Source organism: Nicotiana tomentosiformis, chromosome 1 (assembly GCF_000390325.3).
Source record: "Nicotiana tomentosiformis chromosome 1, ASM39032v3, whole genome shotgun sequence".
In the NCBI taxonomy this organism is placed as follows: domain Eukaryota; kingdom Viridiplantae; phylum Streptophyta; class Magnoliopsida; order Solanales; family Solanaceae; genus Nicotiana; species Nicotiana tomentosiformis.
The window spans coordinates 105,476,598-105,502,217 of NC_090812.1; the positions used below are offsets into that span (position 1 = coordinate 105,476,598).

Below are 25,620 nucleotides of genomic sequence, written 5' to 3' on the forward strand. Positions count from 1 at the left end.
TAGGGATCCAATTAGTTAGCCAAATATTCATATTGGATTGATAGTGAGGTGACCAAGTAATGCCTTTGGTGCAAATTTTCCACCCCTTTAGAATACTCATCCAAATGAAGGATTGAGGATTCTTGGCTTTACTAGTGACATAGGAGCTAATAATAAGCTTTGCCCATATAGTAGTTGTGTTAGTGAGGAGTCTCCAAACTATGCTAGTTACGAGGCAAATAGTTTTTGCACTAACACTTCGTATGCCTAGGCCCCCATAGGTCTTTTGTTGGCACATGGTAGACTATTTGATTAGATGGAGTTTTTTCTTATTGATAGTAGTTTCCCATATAAATTTCTTTTATACTTTATCTATTTGTTTTTAAAAAAAAAATTGGGAGAAGGGTGTATTACATATAATGGTTAGGGATTGAATTAAGGCATGCTTAGGCTAGTGTGGTTCTTCCTGCTATGTTAATAAACCTAGTCTTCTAGGTAGCCAGTCTTGCTTTCATTTTCTCTATAATAAAGTGGTAGTCAGCAGGTCTTGGATTCTTGGTTAGGATTGGGAATCCCAAATACGTTCCAAAAGAGTCACTTTTTTTAACTCTCAAGATGTTAGTAATATCCTTAACCATGTTTGGTGAGCAGTTGTTTGTGAAAAGGATTTTTGATTTTGTAGTATTTATACATTGACCTGATAGAGTACAAAAAAGGTTTAGTCCCATTTTTATGGCTTGGCATGATTTATGGTTTGCTTTGGCCATTAATATTAGGTCGTCCGCAAAAAATAGATGTGAGAAATGGGGGCTTCTTCTTCTTGGAGAAAAAATAGGGTCCCAATTATGTATATCTATTTGGTGATTAATAAATCTAGAGAACATCTCCATACAAAGTATAAAGATATATGGAGATATAGGGTCACCTTGCCTAATACCTCGACTTGGTTCAAAGAAATTGGAGATTGTACCATTAACTAGGACAACTATGGAGCTAGTAGAGATACAATTTAGTAGGAGTTTGGAGAATTTAGGGGAAAAGTTAAAGTATCTGAGTGTGCGATAGATGAATGGCCATTCAAGGCGATCAAAAGCCTTTTCAAGATCGATTTTTAATATAATTTCGCGATCTTTTCCTTTTAATTTCTTTAAATTTTAGACTAACTCCTGGATAATGATTGCATTATCAGAGGCTCTTCTATATTTCATGAATCTAGTTTGAAAAAGGACTAATAATTTGGTCTAGGAATGGCTTGAGACAATTTGCTAGGATTTTGGTAATCGTCTTATAGATAGTATTGCAAAGGCTGATAGATCTAAAAAATTCTATATTATTAGCATTTGGAATTTTTGGAATCAAGCAAAGGTAAGTTTTGATAATGTCATTAGGGATTTGTTGAGTGTTAAAAATTTTATGACAAAGGTTCTTAACTGATTGTCCAATAATATGCTAATACTTTTGGAAGAAAAATGGGTGAAGGATGTCCGGCCAAGGAACTTTAAATGGTTTAAAAGAGAAGATTGCCCTAGTAATTTCACTATCTAATAACGGTTTGTCTAAAGTTGTTAGATCATACTTATAGTGATTATAGAGGTTCATTTTTATGCTATTCCAGTCGGTTATCAAGTGAGAGGTAGTAAAAGTATCATTAAAGTAATTGCTACCATGTGACATGATCAGGTGCTGATCATTTAGCCACTTACCAGCATCGTCCTTAGAATAGGAGATTTTATTTCTCCTTCTCCTATTTGATGCCGATTTATGGGGAAAAAAATATTGCATTACCATCTCCTTCATTGATCCACATTATCCTAGACCTCATCTTCCAGAAATCCTCCCCCATTCTTAGAATGTCACTATATTCCTTTTTGAGACTATCCTCTAGTGTATGTAGAAATCCATTGTTAGGGTAATTTATAGAGTTTTGGGTTCCTTGAAGTCTTGCTAAAATTCTCTTTTTCTTACCAAAAATATCTCCAAAGGTCTTGTCTTTCCACGATTTAATGATAGCTATGAAATTCTTCCTAGCACTGCAATAGTCAAGCCCATTCCAATTCTCACTAACTAAGTTTTGAAAGTCGAAGTGTCTACACCAAAAAATTTCTAATCGAAAAGGTTGTCTATAATCTCGTATACCTCTAGGGATTAATTCTACTAAAAGAGGGTTATGGTCAGAGTGTGTTTTAGGTAGATGGATTACTAAACAATTTAAAAATAATTCAAGTCATTCCTCATTTTCTAAAATTTTATCTACTCGTTTCGTGATGAGCCCCTTTCTCCTCTTCCTATGATTTGACCACGTATATTTGCAACCCTTATAATCAATGTCTATTAGATTTCAATTACTAATTTTAGATCAAAGAAAGTTAGTTCTATTACTATTTATAAGTCTACCCCCGAATTTTTCATTCGATCCCATAATATCATTAAAATCACCTCCTACCATCTATGGGCCTTTATAGTTTTTGTAGATATTTTTTATGTTTTCCCACAAAATATTCCTAGAAACTTTGTCGGTGCTAGAATATATGGATAAAAATAACCAATATTTACGAATAGGAAGTACCTCAATTGTTGCATGTATTTTCTGGTTCCTATGGACAAAATTATGGACAGTGACCACGTTATGATTCCACATTACCACCATACCACTTGCTTGACCTTCTACAGGTACTTCGATCATTTCTGAGAAACCAAAATCATTAAGCATTTGAGCATGGTTTGACATCCTAGTTTCTAGTAGTGTAACCATGCATGGCCTATGGGTGTCACCAACTCTCTAAAATCTATCCTTAAGTCATCATTTTTTTCTTCCCTAATGTTCCAAATAATGAAGTTACTTGGACGATTCATAGTTAAATTCAGGTTTATGTTTACTGGGTTCCTATTCTCCCTCACCCCCTCTAGAAAGACATGGCTCCTCCTTAGCGAGGCAACTAGAATCATGGCTCAATTACCCACCGTTGGGTCATGGGGTGGCCTGATGTCTATTGAACACTTGTACAGTACCAGCGGGCAGTTGAGCACATGCCTCCTGTAACGACCCGACCGATTATTTTGAGAATTTAATTCCCGTCCGGTAGCATAAGGCCCTGATCAACTTCGTATTATGTGCGTGGTTGAATTCAATTACCGGGTGATTCGGAGTGATTTGGGACACTTAATCCCTAAAACAGAAGTTTAAGTCTTAAGATTTTGATCGTAGTCGGAACTGTATGAAGACGACTCTGGAATGGAGTTCCGTCGATTTCTTTAGCTCCGTAGGGTGATTTTGGATGTAGAAGCGTGTACGAATTGTGAATTTGAGGTCTGTAGCTGATTTAGACTTAAAATGGCGAAAGTTAAATTTTTGTAGATTTTGATAGGAAGTGAATTTTTTTATATTGGGGTCGGAATGCGATTCCGAGAGTTAGAACAACTCCGTTTTATTATTTGGGACTTGCCTGCAAAATTTGACGTCATTCCGGGTGGGTTTGATAGGTTTCGGCACGAGTTTTAGAAGTTGGAAGTTTTGGAAGTTCATAAGTTCTATTCGTGGTGCAATTTCTATTTTCGGCATTGTTTGATATGATTTTAGACCTCGAGCGAGTTTGTGTTAGGTTATGGAACTTGTTGGTATGTTTAGACGGGGTCCCGGGGGCCTCGGGTGAGTTTCAGATGGGCTACGAGTCATTTTCTCCTATTTTGAACTGTTGTTATCTGTCATCTTGTTTCCTTCAACACGTTCGCGTCCTTGCCTTCGCGTTCGCGTAGTGTTATTTTGGAGGGTGATATATTTCCTCTTCACGTTCGCAGTCACCCTTTCGCGTTCACGAAGTTCTTCCACCCCCTTCTTCGCGTTCGCATTCCCTATCTCGCGTTCGAGAAGTGCAAACCAGGCCCTATGCACTGTTGATCATTTTCCTCTTTGCGTTCGCGTGTCTCTTACGCGTTCGCGTGTCTCTTACGCGTTCGCGTAGCTATGCCATTCCACTCTTCGCGTTCGCATAGCTATGCCATTTCAATCTTCACGTTTGCGTACTACTTCACGCGTTCGCGAAGAGCAGTCATTGGGCCATCAGATTTTTCCTCTTCGCGTTCGTGAACGTCTTGTCGCGTTCGCGAAGAACAACTGGACAACTTTTGATTTTCTTCTTCGCGAACGCGTCCCTTTATCCGCGTTCGCGATGCTTTCAGACCTGGGCAGAGTATAGGGTTTCCAAATCGAGGGTTAGGCCATTTTTATTATATTTGGACTTGTAGAGCTCGATTTTGAGCGATTCTTTGTGTGCTTTCAGACCTAGAATTTATTATATTCCATGATTTTATCTTTACTTTATCATTTAATTTGTATTTTGAGTTGGGAAAAATGGTGATTTTTGAAAACAAATTTCAAAATAAAAAATTATGATTTGAGGGACGAATTGGCATCGAAAATTGATAATTTTAGTATGGTTGAACTCATATCGGAATGGGTGTTCGAATTTTGTAAAATTTGTCGGGTTCCGAGGTGCGGGCCCGGGGTCGACTTTTGGACCGATTTTTAGATTTTGATAAAGATTGAAGCTTTATGATCCGGAATAGCTTCTTATGAGTTTCATTTGTGCTTTGAAGTTATTTTTAATTAGATTTGAGCCGTCAGGAGGCCATTTCACCCGAGAAGTTCATTTTTGAATAACGGTTTATCTTCTTTGAGGTAAGTATCTTACCTAACCTTGTGTGGGGAATTTCTCCTTAGGATTTGAGTCTTCTATTTTGATTGTAGTCCATGTACGCGAGGTGACGAGTGCGTACTCGGACTTATTTGTAGAAAAGTTGACCCTTTAGGGCTCTTAGATCCTTATATTTACGGAGTATGAAGTTGTTCTTGATATGATTAAGTTCCTATTTACTAGTTTCACCTCTACATGCTTTAATTTGAATTAATTGCTTCAGGATTCACTCTTATTGCTTATTTGACTCTTATTTGACTTAACTGGAGATTTTACCTCTTCTATTGTCATGCTATCTTTTCATAACTTCTTATCTTTATTTGGAATTATTATTATCCAATTCTATAATTGTTCAGTCTTAATTGAGGTTATGATTATATTTCCGCTGCTTATCCTTAATTGAATTGTTGAATATCCTTCGTAATTTCTCAACCTTAAAAGAAGTTAGATATCATACATCTTAGTCAACTTGTTTTATTTGGAATTATTTGACTCGTGTTAGCTTCCCTGTTGTTGAAATGTATATTGTGGGATCGTTACTACATATTAGTTTTCCCTTGTTGAGCTGTTCTTTTTATGCCTAACATCCATTACTGTGGTTATTCCTTATGAATTGGTTCTACCGTTTCTTTGTGATTTAAAGTTCTTGAGTTGATTTACTTGTCGTACTTTGTATTATTGTCATTGTTGTTGTTGTAATTGTTGTGGTGATGCACAAGATTTCTATCGTGCGGTTATTGTTATTGTGATGCACGAGGTTTCTGTCGTGCGATTATGGTTATTGTGATGCACGAGGTTTCTGTCGTGCGGTTGTTGTTATGGGGTTTCACGAGGTTTCTGTTGTGCTATTGTTATTATTGATATTTGCACATGCGGTGAGACAAGGTGGGCTGTGTCAGGGATTGATTTGTGATGATTTGTGATGGCCTGGGGGGATTCTGTTGTTGATATTTGTGTAGTGGTATACTTACCTGTGTGAGCTTTATCTTGTGAAGGTTGTGAGGAAATATTCTACATGCTGTCCGTTTTTTTTTCTTATGCTTATTTGCTGGTATGGACTGTGTTAGAACACTTGCACAAGCATACACGTAGTTAAGCACTCTTATCGGATAAGATGTTTTCTTGATATTGTTGAGCATAGATGCTCACTCTTCTTTACTTTCTTTCTATGTGAGAATGGCTCTATTGGCACGTGAGTCGTCAGTGCGGTTATGAAGTGTAATGAGGGAACATGATGCCAAGTGTTAGGGTTCAGGTATTGAGACCCGTGAGTTATGATTTGTCCGAGGTTCGGTACCTCGTGGAGTTTGATGACTAAAACCTGATGTAAAAGCGGTTGTAGTTGCTGAGTTATTACTTTTCCTTGCTGTATTTGTGACGCCGGATTTAGGTTGTGTTCCATTCACTTTTTTGTGTCATTTTTTTTTATGGTATTCCGCTGATACCTGTTATTTCCTTTCTTATTGCCATTACTGTATTGTGAGCCATATTGCACAGTCTCTATGTAGATATCATATTTTTGTTGTTCATATACTATACTTGTTCAGTATATTAGACTAGTGGGTGTCTTGACTGTTCCTCGTCACTACTCCACCGAGGTTAGTCTTGATACTTACTGGGCGTCGCTGTGGTGTGCTCATTCTACACTTTTGCATATTTTTGTGCAGATCCAGGTATTTGTTCGTTAGTAGTTGTACGGGTCGTTGCTTTGGAGACTCAAGGTAAACCTGCTGCTGAGTTCGCAGGCTTCTGAGTCACTTTTAAATTTTCGTTTTGCACTGTTTATTCTTATTCCTGGACAGTTGTATTTAGAAGTTTTCTATTAAACACTCTATAGAGCTTATGACTTATAAATTTTAAGAAATTTCTATTTCAAATTGTTAGATGTTATTTAAATAATTTTGTTGTTTCAATTAAATTTTAGGCTTACCTAGTCCCTAAGACTAGATGCCATCACGATACCCAAACGGAGGGGAAATTGGGCCGTGACACCTCTTCTCTTGCATCTCCGTGAAGAGATAAACTTTACTTTGTCTAGGTTTGAGAACTGTCACGACCCAAAATCCCACCATAGGCGTCGTGATGATACTTAGTCTCTAAGACTAGGTAAGCCGATTACAATTTCATTTCGAGCGATTTGTTTTTGAAACATATAATTTAATACAAGTGTCAAAACCAAAAACGGAAACAAATATAACAACCTCCCAAGACTGGTAATACTAAGTCACGAACTTTAACTGAATACATGCAATGATCCCAAGGATCGAATATACAATACTGTTCGAATAAGAGTTTACAGTACAATAAAATGGAAAGACTCCAAGGGACTGTGATGACCCAACAGCTCTACCTTGAATCCTTGTATTCAACACACTAACTCTGCCCGAGTTCGATATCTCCAATACCTGGCTCTACACAAAAATATACATAAGTGTAGTATGAGTATACCACAGTCGGTACCTAGTAAGTATCAAGACTAACCTCGGTGGAGTAGTGACGAGGTATAACCAAGACATTCACTAGTCAAATAACTTATGCAATATAGCATTATATAATAGTACTGGAAAAAAACTAGCAGTGATAGCAACAAAAATCAACCAGTGATATAAACAACAAGGCTATAAGAACACCATAATTATTACTCAAACGAATAAGGAACACAAGTACAACCAATTAAACAAGTCCTTCAAATATAAATCTTTTACATATAATTCTTTCGAATAAATACCTTCCGAATATATTTCTTTCAAATAAATATCTTTTGAATACAAAATTCTTTCAAATAAATATCTTTCGAATATACTTCTTTCAAATTAATGTCTTTCGACTTAATTATTTCAAATAAATATTTTTCGAATATACTTATTTCAAATAAATGTGTTTCGAATATAAATTTTTTCAAATAAAAGTCACTCTATGACACCTCATTTCATAATTATAAAATACGGGTCTCAGCCCACTTTCATATTTTCGTAACACGGGTCCTAGCCTTCTTCATGATTCCATGGCACGTCGTGCCCATGTTTCTATCAAAAGCGCACGGACAACTCACGTGCCAATAATAAAAATCATCATATTTTTCCTGGCACCTCGTGCCAACATTTCATATATGTTACGGCGTGCAACCCGATCCCATATAACATTAATCATACTTATTGCGGCGTGCATCCCGATCTCATGTAACATTAATCATACCTGTTGCGGTGTGCAGCCCGATCCCATATAGCATAATATGCCCGGCAATAGCCACATGCTCACGATTTCAACATAGATCAGACTATTATCAAGTTTACCGAAACAACAAGACAAGTTGCACAAGATATAAGAATAAACACAAGGAAAATCACAACGATCACATGAAAATTACCAACGCTATAACCCCACATCATCACATAAAAATTACTAACACAATAAACCCACATTATCACATATTATCCCTGACAATAGCCACCATTATCTCTCATATAGCCAGCTTTATCACTCCTATAATAGCCTCCCTTATCCATCCGCCCTTACAATATCAGTAGCTACCCTTATCGCTCATATAGCCACCTTTATCGCTCCTATAGTCACCTCTATCGCTCCTATAACCACACGTATCGCTTCGTTTAATAGCCACCCTTATCACTCCGCTCAGACAATATCCCAACACATACAACCACAGTGAAATGTCACCCTTATACTCACACAGTATTAATAGTGGGATGCCACTCTTATGTCCTCGTAATAATAACTCAAATCACACAACAATTCAACCGGAACATTATAACGATAACACAACACAATAAATTCATATCACAAATTGTCCAATGGTCACAACAAATTTCAAAGATACAACAAAATCAATAAATTTTACAACAAATTGCCCAAGGCTCCACGCAACATATATAACACCTCAAAAACAACAACAACAACAACAACAATAACAACAACAACAACAACAACAACAACAACAACAACAACAACAACAACAACAACAATAATAACAAAAACAACAATAGAGATAGAAAAGTAACTCGACATAGGACAGCACTTTCTTAAATCCAAATTTTGATAAATATATTAACGCCTCAATTTAAACTTATTTAATAATTATTTACATATGAAAAACCCATAATGAAATTAATTCCAAGAAATATCAAATCAACAAACATACGGAATTCACATAAAAATCCAAGTGGCGATCACCCTAAATTATCATATAAAATACAAACTCGACAAACAAGGAATGAGGCATGGCAAATCAAGGATTTACTAAGTTCCAACAATTTTTTAATTTAATACATAAGGGTGTCTACAAATTTTAATCGATATAATTTGCACATATAAACCAAGTACGTACTCGTCACCTTGCGCACATGGCTTTCAATCACACAATTTTCACATAAGACTCAATGCTTAAGGGCTAATTCCCTCACTCAAGGTTGGGCAAGATACTTACCTTTTTGAAGTCATGCCGATATTCCAAAATAGTCTTTTTGCTTGAATTGACCCCCGTACGGCTCAAATCTATCCAAATTGATTGTATAACTTCATAAAAATTCATCGAAAATAATTTCGGATAATAAAACGTCAACTTAAAATTTTGCATTAAAAAGTCAACGCGGGGCCCACCACTCGAAAACCGACAGAAAGTTTATGAAATCCGAACACCCATTCCGATACGAGTTCAACCATACCAAATTTACCAAATTTCGATAACAAATCGACCTCCAAATCTTAAATTTTCGTTTTTGAAAGATTTTACAAAAATCTCATTTTCTTCCAATTGATTCACTAATAAAAGATGAAAATAATCATGGAATCATGAAATATAATGAAAACTGAGTAGGAAATACTTACCCCAATCCATTGGGTAAAAATCCTCTCAAACATTTCCCAAATTCGAGTTCCCTAGCTCAAAAAATGTTGAAATGAGCTAAAAGACAAAATTGCTCAATAAAAACCCATTTCCTGTCACTAAAATTCTATTTCATGTCACTAAAGGTCCGCACTAGAACCTGCTTGCACCAACAATTTAATATTTCACTAAAAAGGCTCTAACTCCATCATACGAACTCGGATTTCGATAATTCTTATTCCTATGAGTCACAAATAATAATATGAACCTAGTCGTGCAAATAAAACTCAATTTGGAGCTCATTTGCTTGATGTGATACCAATTTCTCTCGCTAAACAATTAACTCATGTTTCACGCTAAAAACTTAATCGCGACTTGATGAAATAAGATAAAATATTCCATATCATTCCTATAATTCATTATCAAACTCTCGGAAGTCTCGAAATCGAATTTTGATCTCTAGAATTAAAATTGGACCTTTGGATCATTACATGTTTATGCTCAAAATACCAAACTCTTCCATAAACATTTTCCAGACAGCATATAGTGTATCAACCATAACCTTTTCTACCCAACTCCAACTGCCAAATGGTTTGAATTTAAAAAAACTAGATACAAAGCGCTGCAACTTTCATTTTTGGATCATTGCTAAATTCCTTATAGATTGCGAGATATAAGCTTCCAAAGTCAGTTCTGTGCAACAGAAATTTCTGCGATGCACACTGCCATGCAAAACAATTACAGTATCAGGCTTCAGTTAATCGATCATAACTTTCTGTAAAAATGTCCAAATGATTAATGGTTTACATTTCTTGAAACTAAACTCAAAAGACTACAACTTTCACTTTTAGATCATCTCCAAATTTCTTACAGATTATGAGATATAAGCTTCCAAAGTCAGCTCTGTGCAACAGAACTTTCTGCAATGCACACTGTTGTAGCCAAAAAACTAGCAGTTAAAAATGGTCCGAAACCACTCCGAAACTCACCCCGAGCACCTCGGGACCCGTCGGAACATACAAATAAGTCCCAAAATATATTACGGACTTAGTCGAGGCCTCAAATCACATCAAACAACACTAAAAACATGAATCATACCCTAATTCAAGTCTAATGAAACTAACAAATTCCAACTTCTACATTAGATGCTGAAACCTATCAAATCGAATCCGATTGACCTCAAATTTTGTACACAAGTCATAAATAATATAACAGACCTATGAAAATTTTCAGAACTAGATTCTGACCCCGATATCGAAAAGTCAACTCCTCGGTCAAACTTTCTAAAAATCTTCCATTTTCCAACTTTCGCCAAAATGCGTCGAATTGTCCTACAGACTTTCAAATCCAAATCCGTACATACGCCTAAGTCCGAAATCACCATACAAAACTATTGGCATCATCAAATTTTCATTCCGCAGTCGTTTGCTCAAAAGTCAAATTCCGGTCATCTCTTTTTATTTTAGCTTCTAAAATAAGAATTGTTCTTTCAATTTGATCCCGAATCGCCCAAAAACCAAACTCGACCATACACAAAAGTCATAATACACATTACGAAGCTTCTCGAGATCTTAAGTCATCGAACGGAGTATAAATTCTCAAAACGACAAGTCGGGTCTTCACAAGAACTCCAGAATCTGTTCCAAGCCTAGGTTGAGGGGTTCTCCTATTTCCTCCAAGGCTAGATCTTCTTGTTCTAGTTCCTACACCATTTGTGGCTGAGGTGGTGGTGGTTGCTCCATTGGTGGTGCTGGTTGCTCCTGGGCTTATTGTGGATTCACATTTGAATTTTTCTTATATTCTACATTCCCAAAATGGATCCTATCAAATATTTCATATTTTCTATGATTATCTCAATTTCATGTATTCGGAGAATCCTCCTTAATAGATAAAATATTCTTATTATGTCAATGCCAATTATATCAATGTTATTAGTTGTGAAAAGAATGAAGGAGGATCATATCCTAAGATTCTCCCATAGCATGAAGATGGGGTTTAGTTGTGAGAGAATTTTTGCTGGAAAGAAAGGCATGTCGAGAAGTATATTCTGGGGTTGTAGAGGATTGTAGTGAGGCGGCATGTTCCGTGGATTCTTCATTGTGTGCACCAAGTGTGGGTTTAAAGATGGGGCTAGTGGATGCAAATATTATTCAGCCATACATGTTTTAAGTAGTTGTTCATTGCAAGCCTCATCCCTTCGGTTATCAATTGTGCTAGGTAGTGGGTGTTTTGGAGGATAACTATCATCTCTTGACCATTTATTTGGAGATTTAATGAGACCGCATGTCCTAGTAGTCCCATCTTCATCCATGAAAGGGGATGGTAGTCTTGTGCAGTAGGTGGTTGGACATAGATAATTGGTGAATTTTCCATTTGTGGGGGAAATGGGGGTAGATTTTCCATGTTCTGAGCTCTTTTATGTCTCAGAATCTAAATTAGTTTGTGTCTTCTCCTCAGTGTGGAAGGGATTCTTGGCATTTTGTATTATTTGGTGGTTCTTAAAAGGGGTACTAGCAGGCGTGGTATTGGATTCACCAGTGGTAGAAGGAGTATTAGTAGATAGGTCAATGATTGGGTTTTCAATTTACATGTCATTTGAATTGGCAGGCGTTTGCTTTATAACTTGATCTTCTAAAGATTTGGTTTCTATTTCGTGTTACAAGGGAGGTGTCAGTTGTTTGTCATTTAGGTTTTGGATGGACACTTGTAAAGCATGCTGAGGGGGTCCCTCTTCTAGACCTAAGAAAGGTAAATTATCTTTGATGATTGCATTTCTATAATTATTAGTGTCAGAAGAGTTTTCTAATTGGTTATTAGAAAGGATAGAGTCATAATTACGGAGCGAGTTAATCCTATTATTAGGGATGCTTTTATGCATGGCATTGTTAATGGCAGTGTTAAACAGTGACACATTTGTTTCCAACGTGTCCATATTATCTGAATGGGTATCCATATGTTCATTAGTAGTAGAAAAAGTATTTTTATTTTGATTTTCAGTGGTTTCACACAAAACCATTTGTTCGTTTTCTAAGAGAGAGAGAGAAGTTGTTTTGAACTGGAATAGTGGTATTTTCCATGGGCAAGTTAACTGAAGCTTTTTCAATGATATTCCCGTATTTTCTAATAGGATCTTTAGACTTGTATTGCAAGACTTGAGTATCCAGATACTTATCTATATCGGCATTGAACAATTTTACAGTGATACCTAAGTTGTTCTGTCTCTCCATTAATTTGTTGAAATTTTTCAGATTGCCCTTTGAAAGTTGCTTCTTCCCTTAATTGATAATTGAAAGACACAGTTTTCCACCCCCATCAGCATCTTCTGTTGTTATGGTTTACTGATCCTTGTTTGGAGATGCTTTGTCCCTATTTTTCTTTTGAACATAAATGCACTAGGCTTATGTATGACCCAGCCTTCTATAGTTTTTGCATAGGAAATTTTCAGCTTCGTAGTGAATGTATTGTTTATGGGGACCAATGTAAATAAACGGTTGGACTGGATATTCCAATGGTAATTCAACACAAAGCCTAGCATAAGCACCTCGTACTGTGGTTGATGTACATGCATCAATATTTAATAGACACCCTATGGCATTCCCGATTTTTTCTAGAATTTTTCTATCATAGAATTCAGTCGACAGTTATGGTAATCTAATCCATACTGCTGAGACTGTTAATTTCTCCTTGGTGACTACAAAGTTTGGCTTCTATTTTGTAATTGATAGATAGTGGTCATTAATGAACCATAGCCCATGATGAAGGGCTTTTTCCATATTTTCTTTCTTACTATATTTGATGATGTAGTAGTCTTCCCCTAGATCAATTAATGGGAATGCCTATGAGGGATGCCACAATTCTTGGATATTTGTTTTAGATACTGATGGAGTATACGTTTTCCGAAGAGTTTCACAATGATGGAGAATTTTCAGGGTTCATAAATTCTTTGTATGTCTTCCTCGGTTAGGGATATTTTTTTAATTCCCTGTGCGATAGACTTCATTAAATGTTGAGGCGATCCATCTTCTGAGGAGTTTACTGCCAATATGAGTGTTCATAAAAATCCAAAACACCGATCCAAACTGACCAAAAAACTGATACTTTTTAGGTTTGGTTTGATTTTGGTTTTGAATTTTAAAAATCGATCAAATCTAGTTTGGTTTTGGTTTTAATCAAAAAATAACCAGAAAAAACCGAACCAAATTGACTATAGAAGTAGCTATTTAAATTTACTATTATACCAATATATATGTATATTTTTATATAAAGTTTTTAAAATTTTATGGTATATATTAGTTATTTATATTTTTAGTCTAGTTCTTTGCTATTATAATAATATAATTCTTTGTTTTTATATTCTAGTTTGATTGGTAATGAAATTATTCATCACTATTTGATTCAATTATCATCAATATATCTTGGTAAATGATAGATTTCTCAAAGAGCAATTGGTTTGATAGTGTTATGTTGAAAATGTACTAGCCGAAATATGTGTTTGGTAGTGCATGTCTCATAATTAAGAAAAAAAACTGATAAATAATCAAAAAACTGACAAAACCTGATAAAAACCGAATCGATAAAAAACCGACTTAATTGGTTTGGTTTGGTTCTGTCACGCCCTAAAACTACGTGACCGGCACCCCGTACTCTACCAGACTCGAGTGAACTATCTCATAGATTAATACACATCTATATTCCTAATAGGAAGATGCGAAAGCCTCATCAATTACGATCATTTTAAGATATACGGCAAAACATGAATAATGTCTTTAAGTAAATATTTTTCCTTTGAAGGTAAAGCTTCATAAAGATAAAAGAGAGTTTCATTCATGCACGCCATGTAAGTAACCATATGATTACAACCCAAAATAAATACTACTATTGTCTATGTAATCTCTATGACACGGAATCGAATAGTCAACCAAAGCAAAACCTGGTGGCTCAAAAGGATAGTAATATAATAAAGTCCTCCACGAATACTAGCGTGGAGTCTCACCAAATAACGTCAACGGGAAAATGTAGATCTACCTTATCCACATGGTCCAAGCTTCTCAAGTCCAGTTCCTGAAAATAGAAATAAAAATGTGGACGAAAGGCCTAAGCTCCACATGCCTAGTACGAATCATGAATTGTTCCCCAAAAGAAAATAGGACAAAATTTAAGAAGATACAAGATATGCAATAATAATTGATATCAAGAAAGAAGCCTTCATATCAATTAATAATTTTGAAAATAAAATAAAATAATATGGTAAAACATATTTCAAAGTTTCCTTTAGCAATAATCTTTGCAAATCATGTTAGATTTTTCATTTACCGGGAGCACCTTGACATGACCGACACGAAAGGAGGTCAACTAGGTTATGTACCTAGCGGCAAGTATCATATACCCTACTTGCTCGGGTCGTCTCATAGTTGTGTTGTACGAATCGACTCATCTGTGCTAATAAAGTAGCATAATAGTACCCCCTAATGGAAAGTACTCTGTCGTAGTTTCCAACTGTAAGGTGGGTTCTACGCCTACACTGGCATGTGTAGTTTTATGACCTAATAAGGAAAAGTATCCAAGGCCAATCTCGGTGAACTTAAGTAACTCTCAAAACCTTTACATTTATCAATGACGATATTCGTAGCCAAATCAACTATTTGAGAATAGTTAAATCCAAGATATTTCACAACTCATATATTTCCATTTCAAAATACTACAAGTGTTATTCCTCATTTATTTATTTAAAATTTGAGTAACATTTCAAGAAAATAATATTCATAGCACTTAAAGCTTTTATGATGCAAGAAATGGCACAATCCCGACTCGCCCCGACTCGCTCGTGCCCACAAGCTAGGACTCACATGTAGAAAATCAATTTAATCATTGTTTGGAGAAAAGCTCCGAGGGTAATAAGTTTTAACGTACCTCAAATAGCTTCCAATCTTACCCCAAATGATCCAATAATGCCGATGAGTCGCAATCTACATATACAAACTCACATAATTTAATAACACGTCACAACAATACCAACTAAGCCAACTAAGTGTCTAATACTTAAGTCCAACTTAATAAGTTTATCAAAAATCACCATTTCATCATTTGAAGGTCAATCCTTGAATTATAATATCAACTCATTCATTAAACTTGTTATTGGATCTAGTCGTTCCACTAGAAACTCAAAATAACATCGTTCAAGCAAGACCCAACAATATTCATTATTCCTACCAACCAACTCTTATATGGTTTCATGAATAGATATTTAAATACAAATTCATCTTCATAAACATACTTTACTACGTCCATGGAGTATAATATATAAGTTTGGAGTAAAGATATTACCTCTTTGTCAAACCCTAAAAAATTCAAGATTTGAGTTGTTGAAGTGTTCTTGAGATTTTCTTCAAGAATCTATAATTTCCAAGTAGTTGAAGAGTTAAGAGATGTATTTAATGAACTAAATCTATGAAGAAAGAATTAAATTCTTACCTTAAAGGTGTATTAATGATAGAGAGTTCTTTTCTCTTTCTATGTCTTCAAAGATAAAGCCCCAAAATAAAAGACCAATCTCCTCCCGTAATTGCCTTTAAAAGGCTTCAGAACTGAAATGCCGCATGAATCGCATCGCATGCTTATCGCGGGCGTCCCAGCTCCTTCAATTTGTGTGGACGCCAACTTTGGCGTTATGGGACAAGTTCACTGCCTCAAATTTTGGCAGCTTCAAAATGGAGACATATAAACTTCATTCTTTGTTTGGAAAAAGTCCAAATATGCCCTTATACTATACGAAATTGAGCACATTTGCCCTTCGTTAATACTTTAGCTCAAATATGCCCTTACTGTCACATAGTTGGTCCATATATGCCCTTAGAGTTACACAGTTGGCCCATATATGCCCTTTTCGAAACGGAATCCACCCAAACTAATTAGCTCTTTCGTTAATTGTATTAAAGTGTATTACAAACACTATTTCCTTTTTATTAGTACTTTTTTTCTTTACCTTTCTCTTTTCTATCTTCTTTTTTCTTTTCTTCTCTTTTTTCCCCTTTTTCTTTCTCCATTATTCGATTTCCTCCATTAATGATGTCTTCTCCATTTTCATCACCAATTTCACTTGACAAAACTCATAAATTCCAATTACTAAGAAAATTCTCCTATAAGAATATTTTTATAGATCATATATTTTTCAATTTTTAAATTTTTACTGAACATATATTTAGTTCTAAAATATTTAACAAAGTAAGATTGAAATAATATTTATGTAACAAAAAATCCGAAAATCCATCAAAACCGAATAATCCAAACCGATATAATTGGTTTGGTTTAATTTTGATAAAAATTGAACCAACCCGTTCCAGGTACACCCTTCGTTTACATAGTTAATAAAAAAATAGAAAATGTCCAGCTGAAAAAAGACTATCAACTCAAATTTATAACACTACAACTTGAACTCTAGGCTTTTAATCATTAAATTATCTTTCTAGAAATAATTTAAATATTTTGGTCTTTTGGGTATTGTTAAAGGTTGAGATGTTTTTATTATTTTAAATTTTAAACCATAATTTTTCTAATAATTTAATTTTATTTATTTAGAGGGCTAGTGAAATTGAAACTTGATTACCTTATGGGAGAATTTTCTTAGAAATTGGAATTCATGAGTTTTGTCAAGTGAAATTGGTGACGAAAATGGAGAAGACATCAGTAATGGAGGAAACGGATAAGGGAGAAAGAAAAAGAAGAAAAAAAAGAAAAAAGAAGAAAAAAAAAAGAGAAAGGTAAAGAAAAAAAAGTATTAATAAAAAGAAAATAATGTTTATAATACACTTTAATACAATTTAAAAAAGAACTAATTAGTTTGGGTGAATTCCGTTTCGAAAAGGGCATATATGGGTCAATTGTGTAGCTCTAAGTTCATATATGGACCAACTATGTGACGATAAGGGCATATTTGAGCTAAAGTATTAACGAATGACAAATGCGTTCAATTTCGTATAGTACAAAGGCATATTTGGACCTTTGCCGTTCTTTGGTTGCCAATTTACCACTCTTGGACTTTATATTCCTTTGTCTCCTTGTCCCCTTAGTTCATGACATTCCTTACTTTTTCAATTCATTTTTAATTAGCCACCTTTGTTGGAAGCTTGATTTCTTTATTTTATCTTCAATTATTTCTAGGCATATTATTCAATTCCATAGCATTTAATAATTAATTTCTTGGGTCCCATAATGTGTATCTATTCCCGCCACTTCAAAACTCAAACATTCGTCCAAACCTTGATCTTTGTCACATTAATATTTTCCTTTCAAGAATTGTTAATAAGCTTTTTAATTACCATTAATCCAACACTCATTCTTTGATAAAATAATTATTTTCAAATATCTCAATAACTTCGTTCTACTAAAATAATTCATGTAGCTTAGGTTTGATCAAATTACATCCTTAAGCTCAAATTAAATCTAAATTATTCATAGAAATTACGAAGCTTTACAGGTTCCAATATTTAAAAAATTGATTTACTTTTTTTGATTTCTTTTTAAGAAAAATTTGATGCAAACCGAACCATGAATACCCTTGGCGGCCAATGTCATTTTGAGATAGGTTCAGGGTACTGGTAAAATTCTTTGGGTCTGAAGATACTAGCATGTCCCTAAAGGACGCCTTGTCTTCCAAGCAATGTGATGTGGGTTTTCTTACTCGAGATCTGGTGGTTTTGGAGGAATTGTGTTTGTTAACGAAGGTTCAAAGAACTTGATATTCATTCTAGAGAGAGAAGCTCTATCTCCTATTCTTTTCCGGCAAGAAACTCTTTTTTCCATGGATAAGTTATACAACAAATGTATATATTATTCATGCAAGATAAACGTGGAATAACTAATACATAGATTAAACAATTAAATAACCAAAAAAAAACTCATATTTATTTCAAATTACATATTGTATAATTAAAACAAAGTGAACATTTAACAAAAAAATAATCTCTACATTATAATGCATAAATTACTAATCTATGTATTACTGATCCTTATATAACTAATTCTGTCTCAATTAATATGCATAACTAATTTCTACATAACTAACTCTTGCATTATTAATAAATGCATAACTCTAACCAGCAATCAAACAACTTCTTAATAGTTAAGCACGCGCATGCGAGCTGGCAAAATAGTGTGTTAAATATATATATATAAAAAGTTTAATGTGTAAAAGATTGCTCTTAAAACTGTAATGTGTCAAAGAAATTAAATTTGCGTACAAGAGAAAGTACTAAAGAATCAAGGGTGAACCTAAGAGCTAAGATCGTATTTTTTGGGGGGCAAAATTTAAAGGAATCATAGGAGCAAAAACTGACGAACGGTTAGGTGGACAGAGCTATAACATAGATAGCTGGAGTTGGACTGTTGAGGCTTTTTCTGAGACACTGAGCAGTGAAGTGAAAAGTCAATGGGTTACTTAAATACAGTAGTTATCAACTTTAATTTCCTTGGGCACTTAAATTTCAGCTTTTGTCATACTTTCCTTAATCACGGGTGTTCACTGTTCATTGACGCATGCCACCACTGGTGGCCAAAACCTAAATTTATTTATGTTTTGTGGACTTTGGAATCTGGAATTACCTCCCACTAGAATTAACTTGAACAGTCTTCGCCCAATCACTAAAATTAAAATAGTGTAATATATATTTAATTTATTTATAATATGTATGTAATAGTTTATAATATATGTATAACGGCTAGAAAATGTAAACAGTAAATCCAGTCGGCTATTTGTATAAATGATGTGTGACTATAATTCCATATTTTAGTACATTATTTACCTTATATTTATGTGCTTTAATGTTAAACTATATTTTATTTGCGCGTAATTGAGTCTATTTTATGTGTAGGTACATTGGAGATAAAAGTAGAGCAAAAGGAATATTAAAAGTCTAAAGCGTGCTCGAAAACAGTTGAAAAGAAGAAAGAAAGAAGTGAGCAGCGGAAAAATGAGGAAGTTGGCGAAGCGAGCTATTGAGCTCGCGTTAGAGCTGGCGTATGGACGGCATTTTGGAGGTGTAAGGACATCGGCTAAAGTGTTGCAGTCAGGTTTTTATTGGCCGACGCTATTGAAAGATGCACACTTCTGGGTAAAAAGTTGTGATAAGTGCCAACGGACGGGGAATATTTCCCGTCAACATGAGATGCCCATGAACCCAATTCAAGAGGTGGAAGTATTCGATGTATGGGGAATCGACTTTATGGGACCATTTGTCAGCTCATATAATAACAAATACATCTTCACTAGATTTGGCACTCCAAGAGCTATCATCAATGATGAAGGCACCCACTTCTGCAACCGAGCCTTTGCAAAGTTGTTGGAGAAATATGGCGTTCGCCATAAAGTTGCTACTCTGTATCACCCACAAATAAGTGGGCAAGTCGAGGTGTCAAACAAAAAAATCAAGAGTGTTTTGACCAAAACTGTAAATGCTACTCGGACTGATTGGGCGAGAAAATTGGACGATGCGATATGGGCTACCGCACTGCATTCAAAACTCTGATTGGTATGTCACCGTATAAATTAGTGTTTGGAAAGGCATGTCACTTGCCGGTGGAGTTAGAGCATAAAGCCTTCTGGGCGTTACGATAATTAAATCTGGACTTGGAGGCCGCTTGAACTAGTAGAGTCACAGAGCTGCATTAACTTGACGAGTTCTGTTACTATGCTTTTGAGAGTACAAGGTTATATAAGGAAATAATGAAACTGGTGCACGACAAAAATATTTTTGAGCGAAATTTTAAGCTGGGAGACGTGGTACTATTATTCAATTCGAGATTGAGGTTGTTTCCGGGCAAACTGAAGTCAAGATGGTCAAGACCATTTTGTGTGCTAGAGATTCATCCCACCGAAGACGTAGAGATTGCTTCAGAAGACGGCTCTCGCAAGTTCAGAGTCAATGGTCACAAGTTGAAATATTATTTGGGAATGGATGACACGAAAGTAGTATCGGTGACTCTTTTGATAGAGCCAACAATGTTGAGCGAGCCTTAAGTCGATTGACTGCATCGTGCCGCGATGTTAAATCAGGCGATTCATGGGAGGCAACCCATTGTAATGTTGTATTCGTCATGCCATGACGTTAACTAAGGCGCCCGTTGGGAGGCAACCCAATTCGTTGTTGATTTTTAGTGTAATTAGAATTTTTCTTTCTTTCTTTTCGTTTTTAGGAACTAACATATTTGCCGGTAATTTCGGCAAGTCGTACACTGCACTGCGCGTTGCCTGGTCCCCAGCGAGCTGGGCCAGGTGGAAAGCCTTGCGTCACCTGATGGAAAGCTCGCGTGGGAGCTCGCCTCGTGAGGAAAAAAGCAAGGTGAATCTCGCGTGGAGCCTCGCGCCGCAAGCCCCAGAGCTCGCGTTGGAGCTCGCCTCGCGAGGCAGCAACCTCGCATCGCCAGGTAAGTGAAATCTGGTTTATCTTAATTTTTTCCTTTATTTCTTTTAACCCCCTCCCTTAAAACCTAACCTAAACGCCCAAAACCTCACTGCTCACAAAAAACAAAGCACACAACCTCACTGCTCACGCCAAGAACACTGCCAAACCCCCTCCCTCACAACCCCATTGAAGACAAGCACTCCTCTGCTCTTTCCTTCACCTGCAACAACAATTCAAGGGTAATCCTTCCTCTTAAACATCTAAGGTATGATTTCTACCTCCATTCTTTGGCAATTTCGAGTTGGGTGAATGCATGATATTGGATACAAAATTTTGGGGTTGTTCTTCATTGTAACAATGTGTTTGTATGCCCCAACCTCATGAACCCCATAGGAATGGTGATGTTATTGTGTGAATAAGTGGTAGCACGGAACTCCCAAGCCGATTTGGGAGGGTGAGGCAATCCCCCATCCCTACAAGCACTCCCATGGAACGAGTGCATGCTAAGTGTTTGTCATAATGCCTCAAAGGCATTCTTTGTCCCCATTGGAGCCCAAGTCTCCGTGATTTTAAGACTAGTGCTATGTAGCCGTGCACCACTTTAAAATTTTAAGTGTGGGGTGGCTCACTGGTAGCCCGATGCTTTGAAATTGGAGGAAGCACCCATGTGTCATTGCTTGATTCTTATACTAAGAAAAAATGAGGTGAAGTCTGAGTAACCTCGAAAAATATAGAAAATCATGTGTTGAACTCTTAAGTGTGTGGTCGCAAGACCATGTTTTGAATTTTGCAATACATCCTAAACTGATTAATGCTCACTTGTGTAGATACAAACATGCCTCCAAGGAAGGACACCAGTAAAGGCAAGGCCACATCCACTGCTCCGTCTAAGGCTAAGGTTCCCTCCGCACCTCTACCGAAGAAGAGCAAAGGGGGTGAAGCCACTTCAAGTCAAGTTGAAGGACTGCAAGCAGTGGCAGCTATAGCAGCCACTCGCCCACAATCTCAAGGACAGAGGGAGTTTGGACTCAAGAACATACCTCTACATGTGAAGGACTAGTACAGACGTTGTAGGCCGAGACATATACATCCGGAATTTGCTATTCATGAGCGTCGCCTACAAGCCAAGTACCAAGCAATCTAGAGAGGTATTAATGAGTTGGGGTTGCGTTATGTGTTCAAAAATACTAGGGATATCAACGTCAATCTGGTTCGAGAATTTTATGCCGGTTTTAATCCAAAGGATCCGGAGCAGTTGGTGCCCATTCAGGGAAGGTTGATAGATTTTTCAGCCTTAGCAATATGCAATTTCTTAGGTGCTCCAGATGTTCCTCAGGAACCCTTGGACATTTTCATCACCCGTCCTACATATCGAGAACTGAGACACACTCTTTGTGGTGTCAATTTTGTGGCGGCGTGGGTTCGGGATAAGAAAACCAATCGTCATAGGAAATTTTCCAAGAAGAAGATGAGGGCAGAGGCTTAAGTATGGCTAAAATTGATTAATACACGACTCCTACCATGCAATCATGATACTCTTATTAACCGTGAGAGAACGTGTGTGCTATATTTTCTCATGACTGGCCAGAGGGTGAATGTGGGTCATTTAATCCGCTACCAAATGACTCAAGTGAGAACTAGTGAGAGAATTGACCGAATGCCCTTTGCAAACATGTTAACACAATATTTGAGACAGGAAGATGTGGATGAGGAGAAAGCTTTCGAACACATCATTGATCAACCCCTACGACTAACAGACATTACAAGCGTCCGGGTTAAGGAGGAGACTGTTATGCCATCAATGACAGGTGCCGAGCGCAATGCTCGCGATGACGGCTTAATATCCCATTTATATGGGATGATGGACTTGGAGCTTCAGATTGGGGGACGTTCGGCCACTACAGAGGAGAGGGCCATATTGGAGGAGCGTTCCCGCTCAATGCTCATGCTCAGCAGCTGGTTGGGCTTGGTGATGGTTACAGACTCCTAGAGGATGAGGATGTCAACATACTTGAGCAGTCCGAGGCCAAGCCGAAGTAGTCGGATGATGACGATGATGATGATGAGAAGGAGGAGGAAGCAGAAGATGAGGAATGGGCAGCCTTCGAGGATGAAGGCGATGACGAGGCTTGATCAGGGAGTTTTTATACACCCTACTCATTTTTTTTCTTGTTTTGTGAGTTTGTGTATGCACTAAGGACATTGCATGAAAAATAAGTATGGGGTGGTAACTTGTAAATATTAGTCTTTTTTTAGTAATCCTTTTTAGTTAGTGTCGTCTTAGCCTTTAAAAAAAAAAGAGTAAAAAAATTGGACTCTTCCCGACGACGGATCTCCTAGACAGTTTTCTTGAGGGAATTAAGTCTAAAGAAAAAAAACCAAAAAGATTTTCTTCTAGGTAGTGTAGTAATTCCCCCTTGATTTTTTTTGTACCGCGGTTCTTTTTCAAGGGTTTTAGTTGAATCGAGTGTAGTTAGTTTTAATTTTAGGAGTAGAAACCACTGGGCTATAAATTGAATTGCAGCGATATCTCTTAACTTTGTTATGCCTTGAGAATAGTGAATACTCTGGTTGTGACGTTTAGGCTCAATGTTTGACTCTAGTATAAAAACCTTAAATCGTAGATTCTTAAATTTGCTTAACTGCTTTGACTAGAGTGTCGTGATAAAAACCAATCCTGAGTGAGTTATGTACCATGTATGTGTGAGATTTGCATGTATTTTGTGCATTGCAATTTATGTCTAGAACTTGCGCCGTGTATGTGCGAAGCGAAATAGTAGTCTTGTTCAGTCTGGGAAGTGATAGAGACGTTTCTTTGTTGAGCCAGATATATATAGTTTACCCGCCTAAATGTCATATAACGTAGTTAACCCCTTTAAGCATGTAATCTTGTTTCTTTGGTAAGCACATTACAAGCCTTACCCTTTGTTTGAATTGATCATATATTTGAACCTTGTCACCTCTCATGAGCACTTGAATTGTGATGAATTATGTAAAAGTTAAAGTGTGGAGTAGTGGTTTGACTTTTGATGGAACAAATGGAATAAGGAGAAAGGTGCACCGTTTTGAAAAGAAAAAAAATATAAAAAATAAATATATCAATAAAAGCCACTTGGATTGAAAGAAAAAAGAAAAAATATGCATATAGTTGTATTGTATGAAAAAATAATTTTTTATGGTGGTGGCTAGTGTTGTAATTGTGCTTTAAGAAGTATGGGGTAATATACATTAAAGTAAAGTTGGAGTTTTGGTTTGACATAAGTATGGGCTTGAGTGTTAAAGTATATGTATTAAAGTGCTTAAGGGAGGTATAGTCACTCATATCCAAATGTATCCTACCCGACTCGCAACCTACATTACAACCAATTAAAGTCCTACTTGATCCTAGACTGAATGAGCTCAATTAGTAAAGTATTACACTACGGGCAAGCCTATGGTGCATCATTTGTGGCATATGAATGTTATTTCTGAGAGCGAGTGAATTCGTCCTATCTTGAGTTCCTACGGTCTTAAAATTTATTGTGTGTGGTACTAATCTCTTTTGTTTTGTGAGGGCATGTGATTCATGACGGAAAGGTAATGTCATTGACCTCGATGTTATGTTAGAGTAAGTAAGTGAATTGTGAATAATGCATGGTATTTGTGAGTCAAATCTTGAGGTGAGGATGTTACACATTTGTGCTTAGTATATTTTAAAGATTCTTGGTGTGACGAGTTAAGGGAATTGCTTAAAAAGGTTGTGCCTATAAGTGTAGTTTGATTGATCGAGGACGAGCAATATTTAAATATGGGGTATTGATGTGTGGTTATAATTTCATATTTTAGTACATTATTTACTTTATATTTTATGTGCTTTAATGTTAAACTATACTTTATTTGCGCGTAATAGAGTCTATTTTATGTGTAGGTACACTGGAGACGAAAGTAGAACAAAAGGAATATTTATAGTCTAAAGTGTGCTCGAAAATAGTTGAAAAGAAGAAAGAAAGAAGTGAGCATCGAAAAAATGAGGAAGCTGGCGAAGCGAGCTATTGAGCTCGCGTTAGAGATGGCGAGGCAAGCCTTTGAGCTCGCGTGGGAGCAGGAGATCCGAGGGATAAGGCGAGGTTGAGCTCGCGTGGAGGCAGGCGCCGCATGGTCTGGGGTGAGGTTTATCTCACGTTTTACCTCGCGAGGCACAGTCTGAGGCGAGCCTGATCCGGATTTTGAAGGCTTAGTTCGTCTCCCTGTTTGATTAGGACTAGGTCTATGTCGTTTAGGTCTTTTCCTACACGTATAAATAGACATTAAACACCACTTTTGAAGGAGTTTTGCAACTGGAGGCAAGAGTAGCTCGTGGAACACCTATTGGGGGAAAGAATCATCGATTTCTACATTCCTTCATCTTTATTTTGTAAATTATTTATGCAAAATACTTGGGATATTGATACTATGAGTATGAGTAGCTAAACTTCTAATCTAGGGTTTTGATGGAAGCTATTGGAGGATGATTTTCTTGTTACGTTAATATAGATTTGTTGTAGTTTTTCTCTATTTGTTCAACTACGTTTATATTGTGGTTGGTTGAAGAGCTCTCAATTGACTGTACCTATTGAGTGTGTATTACTCGGAAGAGAGTGCATATTTAGGTAGTTGTTGAACAACATTACTCCTAACATATATAAGGGATCAATACAGAGGGTTTAAAGGTGGGATTAGGAATAACGAAATCTTG

At 36.4% G+C, this 25,620-nt stretch overlaps 1 long non-coding RNA gene across 1 annotated transcript; it reads right to left on the reverse strand.

Moving 5' to 3' along the window:
* Positions 1-14,312: 14,312 nt before the first annotated feature.
* Positions 14,313-16,115, reverse strand: LOC104110346 (uncharacterized). Its single transcript, XR_689427.2, has 4 exons — positions 15,982-16,115; positions 15,835-15,903; positions 15,421-15,476; positions 14,313-14,571 (listed from the first exon to the last, which is right to left on the reverse strand). It is a non-coding gene; the product is annotated as an uncharacterized lncRNA (long non-coding RNA).
* Positions 16,116-25,620: the final 9,505 nt, after the last annotated feature.